At 36.6% G+C, this 18,052-nt stretch overlaps 1 protein-coding gene across 1 annotated transcript in view; it reads left to right on the top strand.

Moving 5' to 3' along the window:
- KLF12 (Kruppel-like factor 12) overlaps positions 1-18,052 on the top strand; it is a 629,283-nt gene that overhangs the window by 31,528 nt on the left and 579,703 nt on the right. The gene's annotated exons all lie outside the window — the stretch shown is intronic.

Genomic DNA, 18,052 nt, shown 5'->3' with positions numbered 1-18,052 from the left:
CAACAACAAATGGCTAATTATCATGAATATTTCTACATATATTTTTTGGATGTCTGGATGTCTTCCCTGGTTAAAGTGTCTGTCTGTTCATCTCCTGTGCCAGTTTCATCTCCTGTGCCAATTTTTAATTGGGTTGTTGGTATTTTTTCTTGTATAGGTGCTGTAGATTTCTATAGATTTTAGATATTACTCCCTTTTGTGATACACCATTGCAAAACATTTTTTCCTGTTCTGTGAGCTTCCTTTTTAGTCTCTTGGTGAAATATTTGAATGCACATAAGTTCCTAATGTTTTAGGAGGTCCCAGTCGTCTGTTTTGTCTTCTGCATGTACATATTTTGTAATGTTTGATAGAATATACATAGCCTGTATTAGGGACGTTTGTCCCTAGTTTTCCATTGATGGTCTTTATAGTTCTAGGTTTTACATTTAGATCTTTAGTCCATGTTGAGTTTGTTTTTTCATATGGTGTGAGATAGAGGTCTTGTTTCATTCTTCTGTAAATGGATTTCCAGTTTGGCCAGCACCATTTGCTGAAGAGGCAATCTCTTCCCCATCTAATGTATTTTGATCCTTTGTCAAAGATCAGTTGACTGTATGTGGATGGATTTACCTCTAGACTGTCAATTCTGTTCCATTGCTCTACGTAACTTTCAATGTACCAGCATTAGGCTGTTTTGACCCTGTGACTATGTAGTAGTATTTGAAATCGGAGAAAGAAGGCCTCCTGCTTTATTCTTCTTAAGCAATGCTTTGCTTATCCGAGGTCTCTTACCTTTCCATATAAAGTTCGTGATCATTTTGTTCCTCTCTTTAAAGAATGATGTTGGAATCTGGATTGGGATTACATTATATCTATAGATTGCTACTGATATTTTCATAATGTTAAGTCTTCCTATCCATTAGCATGACATATTTTTCCATTTTTTGTAAGTCTCTTTTGATTTCTTATAATAGTGTTTTGTAGTTTTCTTTGTAAAGATCTTTTTTTTTTTCTAGTCTCAGATTAAGTATTTCATGTTTGGGTGACTATTATAAATGGTATTTTTTTATTTTATTTTCTTTCAGATCTGTCTTTATTGAGTACAGTCTTTGATGTATGTATGTGTCTGGTAGCGTAGTGGTTACGAGTTGGATTGCCAACTGCAAGGTCAGCAGTTCGAAACTACCAGTGGTTCCGTAGGAGAAAGATGAGGCTTTCTGCTCCCGTAAAGATGTACAGCCTCAGAAACCCTGTACAGGTTAACTATGAGTCAGAACCAATTCCATGGTACTTAACAACTCTCTCTCTCTCTCTCTCTCTCTCTATATATATATATATACACACACACACACACACACACACACACACACACATACATACATACATACATACAGAATTCTTGGTGTGGCACAATAGGATCCAAACTAGACTGGGAACCACATGGTTGGCAGTTCAAATCCACCAGCTGCTCCTTGGAAACCCTGTACAGGTTAACTATGAGTTGGAACCCACTCGACAGCACATAACTGCCACAACAAAACACACACACACACACACACACACATAGAGGAGATTTTGTCCTTTTCATTGTTTCTGTATAGTATTTACTTTTAGTATTTATCTTCTTTGAGTCAGATTTGTAGGAATGTATTTTTAAATTAGAATTTTAATAATTTCTAGTTCTTAAGTTATTTTATAGTGTCTGTTGTTGTTGTTGTTAAGTGCCATCGAGTCGGTTCCGACCCATTGCGACCCTGAACAGGGTTTCCGAGGCTGTACATCTTTACGGGAGCAGAAGGCCTCAACTTTTTCCTGCAGAACAGTTGGTAGTTTTGAACTGCTGACCTTGCAGTTCGCAGCACAATTCATAACCACTACGCTACCAGAGCTCCATATTGGGTATTAAATTTGAGTAATTCTAAAGGTAACATTTGAATTCTGACATTCTCAATATATATATATATATTTTACCATTTATTTATTGCTGTATTGTTACTAAAATAACTCACAGGTTACTGCTGTAGAAACGGTAGCATAGCACGCTTATGAAAATGCCCTCGGGAGATGGTAGGGTTGGGGCAAAAAGAGGAATCAACTGAATGGCACTTAACAAGAACAACAGATGGGTTATTTGTGTAAAAATACAGAAAAATGTTACAGCTTTTGTTTTGTATATTTGTGTATTTTTTCTTACATATAACTACATTATACCTATCATTTTAAACATTGTCTTTTGTTTTCTTTTTAATGCTTTTAAAATTAATTTTTTCCTAGTCTGATACTGATAATATTGCAATTCTTGGTTTTCTTTTTTTAATTTTTGGGGGAGAATTTCCTTTTTCTTGTGGGAGAGTTTACATTTACTTGATTTTACTGTACATGCTTCCTTTTTTATTCTGTTACCTGTTTTCCTTGTGAATTTAAGGCTTTTTTGAATCATGTTTTGAAGCTCATTATCCCTGCCTTTTTGTAAAATTCAGTGTGCTCACATTGAATATAATAATAATTATACCTATGTCTTTGCTTTTTCCTTGATTATAATTTTTAAAAATGGGTAATGTCTTTAGTTTTTAGACTTTTTTGCTAGTTTGATCAGATTGATATTTATCTACATATCAGTTTTTCACTCTCATCAGTTTGGAAGCTGTGCAGTACTGTGTCATTCTACTAATGGTCAATATTTCTTCCCTAACTTCATGTTTAGAGCCATCACAAGCTCACATAGTGTTGATGTATGAGAATGTGATAAAGAAAATAGCATCATTTTCTTAAGACCACTCATGTTTGCCAAAAACCAAAATTGCTGTTATATACGGTCATCTGTCACAAAATTCTAATAAGGGTATATAAATCTGTGATGTCTACAGTGTGAATGACGGTGTAATATATAACTTGCATAACTGGATTAGGTAGGTCTGCTTACCTTCAGACAAATGCTAGCACCTTGGATATTTGAAAACAAATAATCTAGTAAGAACTTCAGACTAATTAATTCTATCTCTTTTCTTTATTTCAACCAAGATCTCACTTTTGGTGGGCTTCCAGTCTTTTTGACTTTTCTTCTCACCTGTCTCCTAATTTGTGCTGAAATTGCTACTACCAAGACTGTAATTTTGAATTTTCCTTCTACTACCTAGACTGTAATTATGAATTTTCCTTCTTTGCAGGTCTTTGTTTGATCATTGTTCTACATATGACCAAAAAAAGCTGGTGGTGGTGGTGGTGACGCTTGTGTGCCATTGAGTCAGTCCCGACTCACAGCAGCATTGGATAGGGTTTCCAGGACTGTAAATCTTTATGGGGGCAAAAAGCTTCACCTTTTTTCCTCGGAGTGACTGGTAGATTTGAACCGCTCACCTTGTGGTTAATAATCCAGCTCATAACCACTATGCTGCCATGACTCCTAGACAGTATTTATCTACTCAGATATAGACAGTCTTTTTCATAAATGTCTCTTCATCTGCCCTCATCTGAAGGCAGCAACACTGCTCTGATTTACTTGTTACTTGGTTAGAATTTTTCTGTATTCTCCTAAAACAAAGCCTACATGAGTGTAATTACCTCTGAATTCTTTTCCTTGAAAGACTAGCAAATGTTTCTACCTAGGTGGGTGTCACTTGAGTTCTGTTTTCTTTTTTTCCATTTCTCTGAAACCTTCCAGCACCCTTTGTTTGTGACAGAAGTCTGATTCCTTTTGAATACTTTTCCTTTGTGTATGCCATAGGCCCTATGGTTTAGCTAGCCTGTCAGTGCCTTCCAAGTATCTTTTCTGATGTGAGTATGTGTTCGCTTTATTGTCCACATTATGAGGTAAGATCTTATCAATGTCCATCCTTTGTTTTATTTCTTCTAATTAGTTTCTTTTTGTTTTATTTTTAAATTATAAAGTGTCTTTTTAAATGCTGTCCATAAATTCTCTCATGTTATTATTATTTTATATTTTTATCCAGTTAACTATGTTTTTCCTGTACAAATATCATCTTCTCTGGGGGTTTTTCTTCTATTATTTTATCTCACTAGCTACTGTGCTCATTTGAATTGGTTGTTCCTTTACTTCCTCAGTGTAGGAGTTCAAATCTTGTTGCATTTACCAAGTATCAGCAGCCCTGGGAGGTGTAATGTGCACTGGCAGTAAGCCATAAGGATGCTAGCCTCTCTGAAACTCCAGGAAGAATTTCTCTCATTTTTAGTTCCCTTACACTCTCCAAGCTATGAACAATTTGGGTTCTTTGATTAGGAGATACTATCACTTGAATGGGAGTCCTGGTGTGGTGCTGTGGGTTAAAGCACTGAATTGCAAAGTTGATTTGAACCACAAGGTCAGCGGTTCAAGCTCACCAGCCACTCCTCAGAAACCCTATGCAAGGTCGCTATGGGTCGGAACTGACTCAGTGGCACTTAACAACAACAACAATCACTTGATTGAGCCCTTGTGTGGAGCGGTAGGATAAGCACTGGTCTTTTAACCAGGTGGGCAGCTCCAACCTACCAGTTACTCTCGGAAATCCTATACAAGGTTTGTGGCCCAGAACAACAACTGGATTAGAGGTACAAATGGCATCTCCAGGGAGGTGCCTGTGAAGAGTAAAGACGACTAGATTAAGAGCAGGCTGATGGAGCCTTCAGACAGTGATGCTTATCTGCCACCTCTAAGAAAAGAGAGGGAAGGAAGGCCATTTGAGTGTGAGGAGTTTGTGACAGTAGCAATTATGAGAACTTCTCAGCCAGGCCCGTGGGGATTTCCTGAACAAATGAAGTCCTCCATTGGGCAGAAATGGCCAGGTGGGACCCTCCGTGTGATCACTCATTGGCTGAGCATCCCAGGAGAAGTGTGACCACAGTAGAAGTATTCTGGTGGATCTGCAGGTGTAACAGCTGGAGGCTGTCCAGCTACTATGTTCTGTGCACAGATTTTCTTGAAGAATGCATTATTTTGGGGTTTACTTATGGGATAAATTTATGTCATTTGGGTTGAAGATGAGAAAAATGAACACATTTTTACTGAATGTCCACTATGGAGAAGACATTATACTAAATGTTAGGAGACTAGAGTGAAGTAATCAATAGCCTTGCTATCTAGGAATGAAATGGTTTTGCATGGGAAAAGTAAAATAAAAAAAGCAACAATAATATATCAAAATAAGTTCCATACTAAATGTTTGGACAGTGTGCTCTGAAAGCATAGAACAGTGGTTGTGATTTTGTCAGCAGGATTTGGAGGGTTAAGTGAGGAAGAGGCACATTTGAGCAGGATTTGAATGATAACTGAAAGAGTACCTGGAAGAAAAGGAGCTTGGGTCAGGGAGAGGGAAATGTGTCTGAAACATCATGTCCTGTGTCTTTAACCACACCCTGTGCATTTCAAGTATTTAGAATGGAGTCATTTTTTGAAGTCATATTGTTAATTTGAAGCTGCCGTGTTTCAAATTCTAAAACTTTGTCTCCCAGTAAATGCCATAAAAATGTATTTAAAAATCACCTTCTGTCCACTTTATTACATACTCTCCTGGCTGAATCAGTTTGGCAGCTTAGATAAAATGTGTTGCTAGTGGTATGTATAGAAGGTAGTAATTATATACAACTCCTTCTGTCCCACAACAGGGTTTGGTAAAGTTTCTCTAAAGGCAAGACAGTAAATGTGAGGTAAACAAAAATATTGCTGTAAAATCATAGAAAGCTCTTATAAACAAAAATATCAAAGATATCCTGACATATCCTCCATCTAGATCCATATAGTTTTAAAGGTGGTGTTTGTATCTCTAACCCTTTCCTGAATTACACGATGTCAAAACAGCAGTTTTGGCATCCTCAAGGGATGCCCTTTCAATGTTCTTTGAGTTTGGGGAACAAAAAGAAATATGAAAGGGCAAGATCAGGGCTGTAGGGTAGATGGAATAAGGTTTCTCAGTGGAATTCTTGTAGGATAGCACATGCTTGAAGTCTGAGCAGGTACATTTTTGTGATGGAAAATAATTTCTCAGTGCACCAACCTTTCTTGCCTTTTTCTTACCCAGGCAGTTTTCAGTGTTCTTCCTAATGTGCTCTTTGCTCCCGTGATCGTCCTGTCTTTTGAGAAAATCTATCAAGATTACTCCTTTGAAACCACAGTATGTAGTTGCTGTAACCTTCTGAGCTGACCCCTCTGTCTGGAATTTCATTGGCCCAGCTGATTCCCATAGAAGTCCTTATTTTGATTGGACATTTTTTTTTTTTTTTTAAGTGAGATTAAGAAAGTATATTACTGCAAGAACTGGTCTGCAGACATCCACTGATAACAGGGAAATGTTTAAACATGTTTGGAGTAAACCCATACATATATATGCTTTCTGATTTACCATCCTATTTTAGGCTTTGTGGGCCATATAAGGTCTCTTTTGCATGTTTTTCTTTTTCAGATAGTTCTTTATTAAAGATATAAAAACTGTTCTCAGGGTGCATGTCTTATGAAAACTTGTGATGACCTCCAGTTGGTCCCTGGTTCAGGCTTTCCTACTTTGTGTTAATGTACTGAATTAAGGGTGACTTTTTACAGGAGGTCAAGTATTCCTGCTAAGAAAAACAGATGCCAAATATAAAAATTAAAAATCTGCACCAGAGTATGACTGATTAAAACTTATGGCTTGCTAGTCTTAAACTAAGAGACAAATATTGAGAAAGTTTAGAAATAGCTGAAAATTATGTATGCTTAGTTCAATGTTTTTTAAATAACTAACTTTCTTTAATAGTTTCTAAATGTATAAAAAGAAATTGACAGCATAGCATCTTGACTCTTTCTCTTACAGTTTCTCATAGTTACACCCATTCTCTCGAAAACCTACAGTTCTAGTTTCATAACTAGTAGCGCTTTAAAAAAAAATCATCTCACTTTTATCCGTGATTGTTTTCCCTATATGTCTTATTGAATTTTTTTAGAGACACTTCAACAGAATTATGTTCTTAAAAGCATGAATGATTAAGTGGGCAGTTTGAATCACCATATGAAAGCTTTATTATTAGATTGGCTTCTCATTTTTCAGTTATAGCTCTTGAAACAAATAGCTTGTAGCTTTAGAAATTATCAACAAATTTTATTAAGATGATTAACATCTTCTTATGGTGAGCTGCTATAGATAGCTCCAAGATTTTTTATGTTTAATTCCAAGAAAACAAATATGAATTAAGTGTTACAAAAACTTTATGCTGAACTTAAAATGAAAAGAATATTAAGAATATATCCACTCCTCACTACTGACATGGTTGGCTTCCAAAGACCAGGTTATTATTTAAAAATTGTTGTTATGTGAAAATTACATCATTACATAACTGCTAAATTACATCATTATGTAACTGCCAAATTGTGTCATTGTATAACTGCCAAACCACTGAGAATCATGGCTCAACCAAGTTGGCTGATAACTTTAACCATTACAGACAGTTCGTTTCTAACCTTGTACCTTGGAGTTTACCAGCTGCTGATCCTTGGAAACCCTATATAAGGTCGCTATGGGTTAGAATAGACTCCATGGCACTTAATAGCAATAATAATAACAGCCTCAGAATTCACTATGGGGTCATTAGTGTGCAAATTAGTAGATAATAAAATTTTTACTATTGTTATAAATGCAGAATGTCAGATAATGAGGTAGTTGTTAAGTGAGGAGAAGGTCTAATTCAAAAGAGATTTCATTTGCAGTTGCAAGTTTCACTGGGACTACAATGAAGTTTCCATCTTCTCAGGCTACACTGCAGTTCCTATCTGTTCTCTTTATTCCCTTAAGGATTTAGAGTGCATGTGAAACTGTAAACATTTGCTAAACTGAAAGGTAATTTTGGATGTAAATTATGCTATTGAAGTCAATCTCAAATACATAATGAAACTAATTGTACTTAGTTGTTAGTGGCTTTTTGTGCTTTACTTGGTATTCCGCATCCTGTTTTCTGGATTGCATGCCCCTGAGTCCTTATTTTAGTAAAGCCAGAGGAACAGTAGTAATCTCTGTTGGAGGTTCTTACATTGCTTTGTAAGGGGACTGGACAGCTCAGTGGCCACACCTTGGTGGGTGGGTTTCTTTTGAAAGGGTGGAGAGCAAGGAAAAGACTGCCTCAGACACAGGAAGCAACTGAGCTCAGGTTGAAGCAGGAAGTGCTGGGTGTGTATAGGGCAGAGATCCATTTCTGTGGCCAGTTTAGCCCACAGAAATGCTTTTCTGAAAGTATGCAATAATTCAAAAGTTTTAAGCCAACCTAGGAACATGGAGGTTTCCCTTTAAAATTCGAGGTTCCTTTGAAAAATTAGAAGATCTCATAATCACAGATTGAAGTTTACCAAGTCCCACAGTCTAATTAATGTATTTCAAAGATATTTTATTATGTTTCATTTCAACTCTCCCATTACTCTTACTTATATGGTACCAATCGATTCTTCTGTATGGCTTCTTGATTATTTTTTTATTCCTAGAAGCATGGTATATATTTTCAGTTTATTTAAATATTCTTTTATGTTCTTTAGTAAAAAATAGCAATTTCAGTGTTTTGCATTCTTCAGATAATTCATATTTGTATTTGCTATGGTGAATATTCCCATCACCCCTTTATATTTTCTAATTGCTAGTATCTTCTTGAAGGAAATCTCCACTGACTTGGATTGGTACTTGTATCATGTTAAAGAGACATCCTTCCCTTCTTTAAAAATAAAAATTATAGTCATAGAATCATGTTGAAATTTATTAAATGTTTTGAGCATCTTATGAATATATGATTTTTCTCTCTGTCATATTGACACTTTTGGTATCATGGTATTGCTTTTTAACAATAATTTTAAAATGTTCTGTCTTTTGTTCCATGCTCTGGAATTGTTCATATAGCATGCAAATGATCTCCTCTTTAAAAAAGTATTAACAAGATACATTATCTACTCTCTAAATTGGGAGCCTCGTGGCTCTTTAGGATGAATATTGGACTGTGAACCAAAAGGTTGGTGGTTCGAGGTCATCAGCTATTTCACAGGAGAAAGATGAGGCTCTCTGCTTCTCCAAAGTTTTGCATCCTCACAAACCCTATAGGAGTCACTATGAGGAACTGACTCAATACACTTAACAACAACTGTTTAAAATTGTTGGGAAAGTTAACATTTTATATGTTGTCTTTTTTTAATAATTAATTGTTCTTTTATCCCCATCTACCAGCAACTTTGTTCTGTAGACTGCTCCTCTCAAGTTTCCTATTTCTTTCAAACCAATGTTAATATATTAATGGTTCCTTACAAAATAATTTAGTAGCATAGCTTTGTTGTTGTTGTTGTTATGTGCCCTGGAGTTGGTTCCAGCTCATAGCAATCCTGTACAGGGTTTTCAAGGCTGTAAATCTTTACAGGAGCAGAAAGCCTCATCTTTCTCCTGCGGAACAGCTGGTAGTTTCGAACTGCGGACCTTAAGGTTCGCAGCCCGATCCGTAACCACTATGCTACCAGAGCTCCATAGCATAGCTTTGTTGTTGTTGATAAGTACCATGGAGTCGGTTCCGACTCATAGTGACCCTGCACAGGGTTTCCGAGGCTATAAATCTTTACATGAGCAGAACACCTCATCTTTCTTCCGTGGAACTGCTGGTAGTTTCAAACTGCTGACCTTGAGGTTGGCAGCCTGACTCGTAACCACTACGCCACCAGAGTTCCTTTAAACATGATATATTTTTTAAAATTTCCATTTGACACTAAGAAGCCCATTCTTATTCATCATTCCATGAGTTTTGTATTTTTATATATGTTTATATTTGTAACAAGTTTTGTGAGCTAATGAGCTGGGCTGTAAAGTCGGCTTGAATTTCAAGGTTGGCGGTTCAAGCTCACCAACCACTCCTTGGAAACCCTTTGAAGGGTTGTTATGGGTCAGAACTGACTCGACGGCACTTTAGGACAACAACAATCAGGTTGTAGTTTGTCTGTTCTCCTTGTTATTTTTCTTTAAATTACTCTGGAATAATTCATGTAGGCTCCAAATTATCTCTTCTTTTAAAAACTATGGTAAAATATGTTACCTATTCTTTAAATTGGGAGTGCAGTGGCTCTGTTACCATTTCCAATTTATTATTTAACGGTTACTAGCTTTTACATTCAGTTGCTGATTTCTAGTAGTTAAAAATTTGACATACAATTTCTGACTTTTATAGGTTATGGGGCATCCTGGTGTGGCTCTGTGGGTTAATGTGCCAGACTGCAAAGCCATTTGAACTGCAAGGTCAGCAGTTCAGGTTCACCTGTGGCTCCTCGGAAACCCTATACAGGGTTGCTATGGGTCAGAACTGACTCAAGGGCACTTAACAACAACACAATAACAACATAGGTTATGGATCATGTTTATGATGCAGTTTATTACTGATTTATATAACATTTCCATGTATATTTGAAAGCAGTGTGCACTTATTCAGTATAAACTCTGATGAATATTAACTTTCACCTTCATTCTTGAAGAGGTCTATTTAGCTTCTTGAAGAAAGATATACATAAATGAACATTATAATTTAATTTTCCTTTTGTAGAGTTTCTTTCAATGAGTTGTAGAGCAATTGGCTGAAGTAGGAATTCAGTAGCCATCTAATTTTCAAATAGTATTGAAAGAGTTGATCCAAAGATAGTCTAAGAAAATCAGAATGACGTAGATGTGGATAAAATAATACTGCAATTTCAGGAACATAATATATTCAAGGAGAAGAGGAAAATACTTTAACTTGGAAAGAGTTTTTATAATCTGTTAGGAGTTCTAGTATAGCCCTGTAGGATAAGCACTGGACTGCTAACCCCAAAGTCAGTGGTTCAAACCCACCTGCCACTCTTTGAAAACCCTATATACAGACAGGGTCTTTATGAGTCAGAACCAATTCAAGGACACTTAACAGCAACAACATTGAGTGTTAAGGATCAGTAATACACTTAAAAAAAACAACAAAACAACTTATCTAATTCTATACAGAAAACTTATTTAACATTTTCATGGAATATAAATTAAAGGACTGTATGCACGTCATAAAAGAGCTCTGGTAGCATAGTAAGTAAGAGTTGGACTGCTATCCTTAAGGTCAGCAATTCAAAACTACCAACTGCTCCATGGGTGAAAGATGAGGCTTTCTGCTTCTGTAAAGATTTACAGTCTTGGAAACCCTATTCAGGGATGCTGAGTCAGAAGCGACTCCACAGCATATAACCACCACCACCACCACCATGTACATCATAAAGGATTCCTGTATGCAATTCCAGTAGCATATTGGTTGTTGCAATTCCAGTATCATATTGGTTGTTGAGCTGGCCTGCTTGCAACCAAATCAACAGTTTGAATCTACCAGTTGCTCCAAGGGTGAAAGATGAAGCTTTTCGCTCCTGTAAAGATTTATAGCCTCGGAAACGCTATGGTCGCTATGAGTTGGAACTGATTGGACGGCACAAAATTATCACCCCCACCAAATTGTCTGAAATCATATCCCATGACTAAATATTTTTGCCTTAGTAGTATTGACTTGACCACATGTTGGCACGAGAATCTGAAGGTTAGTGTGTGGGATTGCCTTCTCTTTGCCCCGTATCAACCTCTGCTCTCATCAAGCATAGGTACAAGGTCAGTCTCATGGCTTTGCGTGGCTTTCTTTGATTTCTAGTTTTAGTTGCCGTGAGTCAGAGATGCTTTGACTGCAACTGATGTTGGTTAATTTGTGATTTATTTCTCAAAGCTGCCTTTTATTCTGAAAATTGGTGTACAAGTTTAAAAGTAGAGACCTCACACGGAAAAAAAGCTGAACATAAAATATTCTTACAATGATGAATTAACATTCCTTTTTATTATGGAAACACTGTTTACCCTGAAATTTAGCATTTTTCTTTTTGTCTTAGCTGAGTGATAATGTGATACAAATTTAATTGGAAATGTTGGAGAAAAGTTGTCTTGGGACTTTCTGCCAAATAGTTCCTCTTGGAAAAGAACCTATGTTCACGTGTCCCATAGTAACATCCTTATCCTTTCATTCAAACTTTTTTGACACTAAATCCCATGTCATGACTTTATTGCCAATGCAGTAGAAGAATAAGACAGTCTTTCTTGAATTGGTTGTCTTGGTTGTATTGTGTGGGCAGTAGAGAGCTAGATATGAACTGTTGTATACTTTCTGACTTTAAAGATGGAGAAACGTATCTAACTATACTTGTATTAGAGCAAACATCTAATAATCATCTATTTAGCATAATGTAATATCTTTTCAAAGAAGTTTTGTTTTGCAGAATATGATTTAATTCACTGTCTTGATAATGCAATAAAAATGTAGAATTCTTTTGAGCACAGCTGTATACAAGTATTCATTGAATTTATCTCTAGTAAATGTCATTGTTTATCAATAAGAAGAGCAATTTGGAAGCATTTTAAAAAAATTTATGTCTTGAAATGTACTGTTGACTAAAAATTGGAATTCAGTTATAAAGAGCTCTTCACTGGCCTCAGTTTTATTATATTAGAAATAATAGATGTTCTTTTGTAGTGAAACTTATTGATCACAACTTTGTCAATATTTAAACCAATAAATGCACTTTTCAAAAACTTAAATGAAATTTTTATGTTAAATATTTAAAGATTTTTTTTTTTGAATGGTCAATGTGTTCCATTAGAAAAAAAATTAGTATGGACAGCTATTAAATTCCTTTTTTCTCAAATTAATCTCAGATGTCATTTTGGATAGGTAATTGTTTAAGGCTCTGTGGTGTGGCGCTGGGGGTTAATGTGCCAGACTTCAAAGCCGTTTGAACTGCAAGGTCGGCGGTTCAAGCTCACCAGCTACTAAACAGAAACTATACAGGGTCACTATGGGTCAGAATCAACTCAACGGCACTTAACAACAACAACAGCAACAAGCATTTACAGGAATCCTGGTGTGGCATTGTAGGATAGTACTTGACTGCAAGGTCGTCATTTCAAACTCACCACTACTCCTCAGAAACCGCATACTGGGGTCACTATGGATCAGAACTGACTTGACGGCACTTAACAACAGATGCAGGCATTTTCTATTTACAGGTAAACATAGATGAAGTGTTTAATATCTAAGAAAGCATCAAATCTGATTAGGAAATATAATTGACTGTGAGTGCCTTGAGGACAGGAACAGTGTCTTATAAATAGCCTTGAATTCCCAATTACAAGCTATGTAGCTTGTGAGCTCAGTCAGGTTTGTTTTTTCTTTTTCAAACTGACAAGAAATTGCTCTGTGACAGCTACTGTAATGAGAGATGATGCTGAGATCATCAGTGGCGGCGGGGCTTGGTGCCATCTGCATCCTCTCACTCTCCTTATACATGGTATGAAAGACACTTTTTTCTCTTTAAGAAATCCTTCTTCACCTTCTCTTGTGAAGATAATTACGCTTAATAACCTATTAATTTTTGTCCTTTAATATTCAGAAGTTTAGTATTTGAAGAAAAAAACCCAAAAAACGAAACACTGCATCATCTTTTGGGAAAGTTGCTGCTTCAGAAATTACTTTTTGGTAAACATAGTCAAATTGGAAACAAAAAGCCTGTCTTCTCCCTAGTGCATTTCATGAGAGATAATCAGATAATCCAGCACAGGCATTCTAGTATATGTGGATTTTATCTGTTAACAGAGCCCTTTTTCTTCTCTTTTCTTCCCTTCTTTCTCAGACCTTGCCTCCTCAGGATATTTGCTCTCTTTTGTTTGGTGGATCTTCTTACAATAATTTCAAATGATTCTACTGTGTATTGTGTGATGCTTTTAATTAGCCTGTTTCAAATATGATTATGATGTGGTATTGTTTTCTTTCATTTATCAGATTGATATTTATAAAAGTTCAAACAAATAACCTGCAATCAAGTTAGGGATAATTAGAAACAAAGCCCTATTCTGTTTTGGGAATATAAAACTCTGTAGTTGTGTTTCTAGAAAATACTTCTATCTTAAAAATTCTTTGTTAAGTAAGTCAATATTTCCATTGACAGTATATTTCCTGACCATTTTCATAGATAATCCGAACTATATGATCATGTCTCTGAACTTTCTTAAGAGGCTTCTGAATATAGTCATCCAGTAACCCTGTTTTATTTAGTAAAGAAGAAATCTTTCTTCTCAGCAGTGTAACAATCACTGATTTATGCTGTCTGTGGACCTGGGGGTGTATTGAATATAATGGGGACCATGCCCACTATGGGCACATTCTGCTTACAGTCTGAAAGACAAAGCAAACATCAAGCAAATAATATCAGAAATTAAAATAAGTAAGTAAAAAGTAGTAGAAGTAAAGTACACAGTGTAATTGTGGAATCTGTACAGGGTAGAAAGGGACCCCATCCTCAGTTTTGTCATGTTTACTAGTGTACGGTTAAAATAATGAGAGCATGTACACTTCATATTTTATCTTCTGATGATCACTGTTTGTTGCTCTTCTGTTCTTTTTTTTTTTTTTTAAATCTTGTTGATTTAGAAGTTGCTTGATAAAGTAGAGGGCCAGAGAAAAAGAGGAAGACCGCTAAGGAGATGGATTGGCACTGTGGCAGCAGCAGTGAGCTCAAGATGAACAATTGTGAGGTTTTCACGGGACCTGGCAGTGTTTCCTTCTGTTGTTCAGAGAGTTGCTGTGAGTTGGAATTGACTCTGTGGCACCTCAAAACAGTAACAACAACAACAGCTTTAATTGAGAAACATTACATATATTTGTATGTGCTTATGAATTTTTAAAATTTTCTTGATATATAGCATTATTGAATTCCAACCTTGTAGACTGTCAAGGTATGTTACATTTTACAGTCTGTCAGACTGGCAAATGGCGGTACCATGAACAGAAATAAGAGAGCAGAGAGAAATATGGGGGAAACATATGGTAAAATTCTCTCCTGACATGGCCATGAAAGTTGAGTCTTGATCATTTAAAAGATTAGATATCTGTTGTTGTTGCCATTAGGTGCTGTCGAGTTGATTCCTCCTAATAGCTGCTCTATGTACAACAGAAGGAAACACTGCCCAGTTCTGCACCATCCTCACATTGTTAGGTTTGAGTCCATTGTTTCTGCCATTGTTTGTTAGTACATTTCCTTAGGGGTCTCCCTTTTTCTTTTGATGACCCTCCACTTTGTGACACATTATGTCCTTTTCCAGGGTTTGTGCCTCCTGATAACATATCCAAAGCACATGAGACTAACTATTTCCAATCCTAGCTTCTAAGGAGCATTCTGCCTGTACTTCTAAGACACATTTGTTTATTTTTCTGACAGTCTCTGTATGACAGTCTCTGGTGTTTGCCAATTAACTGTAATTCAAGTGACTCAATTCTTCTTGGGTCTTATTCAATGTCCAGCTTTCACATGCATATGACATAATTGAAAATGCTATAGTTTGGGTCTGGTGTACTTCGGTCCTCAAAGTGATAGCTTTGCTTATAGCACTTTAAAAAGGTCTTGTGCAGCAGATTTGCCCAATACCATATGTTGCTTGATTGTGTGACTGCTGTTAACATGAGCATTGGTATCATGGTTCCAAGTAAGATGAAATCCTTGACAGCTTCACTCTTTTCTGTTTATCATGATGTTCTTTATTGTTCAAGTGCTGAGGATTTTTACATTGAGTTTTAATCCATACTGAAGCCTTTATTCTTTGATCTTCAACAGCAAGTGCTTCAAATCCACTTCATTTTCAGTAAGCAAGGTGTATTATCTGCATATCACAAGTTGTCAGTGAGCCTTTCTTCAATCTTGATGCTGCATTCTTCATAAAGTCCAGTTTGTCGGGTTACCTGCTCATCATACAGACTAAGTATGTTAAAAGGATACAACCCTGACGCACACCTTTCCTGTTTTTAAATCTTGTGGTGTATCCCCTTGTTCTGTTTGAACACTGCCTCTTGGTCTGTGTACAGGTTCCACATGAGTACATTTAAGTGTTCTGGAATTCCCATGCAGTTATCTATTGTTTGTTGTAATTCACACAGTCAAGTACCTTTGCATAGTCAATAAAACACAAATAAGCATCTTTAAGGTGTTCTCTGTTTCCAGCCAAATCCATCTCCAGTCAGCAATGATCCTCATTCCATGTTCTTTTCTAAAATCCAGTGTGAATTTCAGGCAGCTGCTTGTGGATGTGCTGCTGCAATTGTTTTTGAATTATCTTAAAAGTTTTACTTGCCTGTAGTATCAAATGTTATTGTTCAGTAATTTCCACATTCTGTTGGGTTACCTTCTTTGGAATGGGCTCTTCCAGTTGGTTGGCCAAGTAGATGTCTTCCACATGTCTTGGCATATGATAGTGAGTACTTCCTATGTTGCATCAGTTTGTTGAGACATTTCAATTTGCATTCTGTTGATTCGTGAAACCTTGATTTTTGCTAATGCTTCAGTGCATCTTTAACGTCTTCCAATACCATTCTTGAATATATGCTACCTTCTGAAATGATTAAACTTTGACCAATTCCTTTTGGTGCAGTGACTCTTTGTATTCTTTCTATCTTCTGTTGCTTTCTGCATCGTTCAGTATTTTCCCCAGAGAATTCTTCTATATTGCAACCTGAGGCTTGAATTTTTTCTTCATTTCTTTCAGCCTGTGTAATGCTGTGTTTGCTCTTGCCTTTTTGTTTTCTAACTCCAGTTATTAGCACATTTCATGATAATACTTAGTCTTTTCCAGCAGTCCTTTGACAATTTCTGTTCAGGTCTTTTATTCCTCATTTCTTCAGTTTGCTTTTGATACTCTGTGTTCAAGAGAAAATTTCAGCGTTTCTTCTGACATCCGCTTTGGGCTTTTTTCCTCCCCTGTCTTTTTTAACGACGTTTTCCTTTTTTCATGTATGAAGTTCTTTCACACCTCTTTAGTCATTAGTGTCTAATGCATCAAATCTGGTCTTTCAAATCAGGTGAGATATACTTAAAGTCACATTTTGGCTCTCATTAACTTGTTTTAATTTTCTTCAGCTTTAGTTTGTACTTGCATATGAGGAATTGTTGCTTGTTCCACAGAGAAGCCCCCTGACCTTGCCTTGACCGATGATATTGAACTTCACCATTAGCTCTTCCCACAGATGTATTTAGTTGACTTCTGTGTATTCTTTCTGGTGAGGCCCCTGTGTATACTGGCTGTTTATGTTGTTGAAAAAAGGTATTTGCAATGAGGAAGTCGTCAGTTTTGCAATATTTTATCATGTGATCTCCTGCATCATTTTATCACCAAGGCCATGTTTTCCAACTACCAATACCTCCTCTTTGTTTCCAACTTTTGTGTTCAAGTGATCCATGCATCTTGATTGCACATTTGATCAGATTCAGACTGAAGTTGGTATAATTCTTGAATTTTTTTTTTAAACAGTGGTTTTGGTGGTTTGTGTATAAGTTTAAAAACTACTTGTATTATGGTCTTCTTTGTATCATTGTATTTCAAGATCTTGAAATGCTCTTTTTGATGATGAATGTGATGCCATTACTCTTCAATATGTCATTCCCAGGAGAGTAAACCATATGATTGTCCAGTTCAAAATGGGCAATACCTGCCCATTTCAATTCACTAATAGCCGCATATGCATGTCACATGAATAATGTAGAAGAATTGATGCATATGAGTTATGGTATTGGAGAAGAATATTAAACGTACCATTGACTGCGAGAAGAACAATCAAATCTCTGTTGGAATAAGTACAGCCAGAGTGTTCCTTAGATGCCAGGATGGCCAGACGTGTTCTCTCAGACTTCAGACATATTATTACGATGAACTTAGAGAAAGACATCATGCTTGGTAAAGTAGAGGATCAGTGATTAAGAGGGGGACCCCCAGTGACATGGATTGTCACAGCCACAGCAGCAGTAGGTTCAGGTGTAGCAGCAATTGTGAGGATGGCACAGGACCAGGCGATGTTTTGTGCTGCTGTACATAGGGTTGCTATGAATTGGAACTGATTCAGTGGCGCTTAACAACAACAACAACAGTGCCTGAGAGGGAGTCCTGGTGTGCTGTTATAGGGTAAGCACTGGACTGCTGTAACTGCGAGGTCAGAGGTTCAGACCCATGACCTGCTCCTCAGAAATCAGTATCAGTTGGAACCAACTTGAAGACACGTAACAACACCA

The sequence above is a fragment of the Chrysochloris asiatica genome, unplaced genomic scaffold (assembly GCF_000296735.1).
Source record: "Chrysochloris asiatica unplaced genomic scaffold, ChrAsi1.0 scaffold00063, whole genome shotgun sequence".
Taxonomy (NCBI): domain Eukaryota; kingdom Metazoa; phylum Chordata; class Mammalia; order Afrosoricida; family Chrysochloridae; genus Chrysochloris; species Chrysochloris asiatica.
Note: the sequence above shows the minus strand (reverse complement) of the source record. Positions and strands in the feature narration are given on the sequence as shown.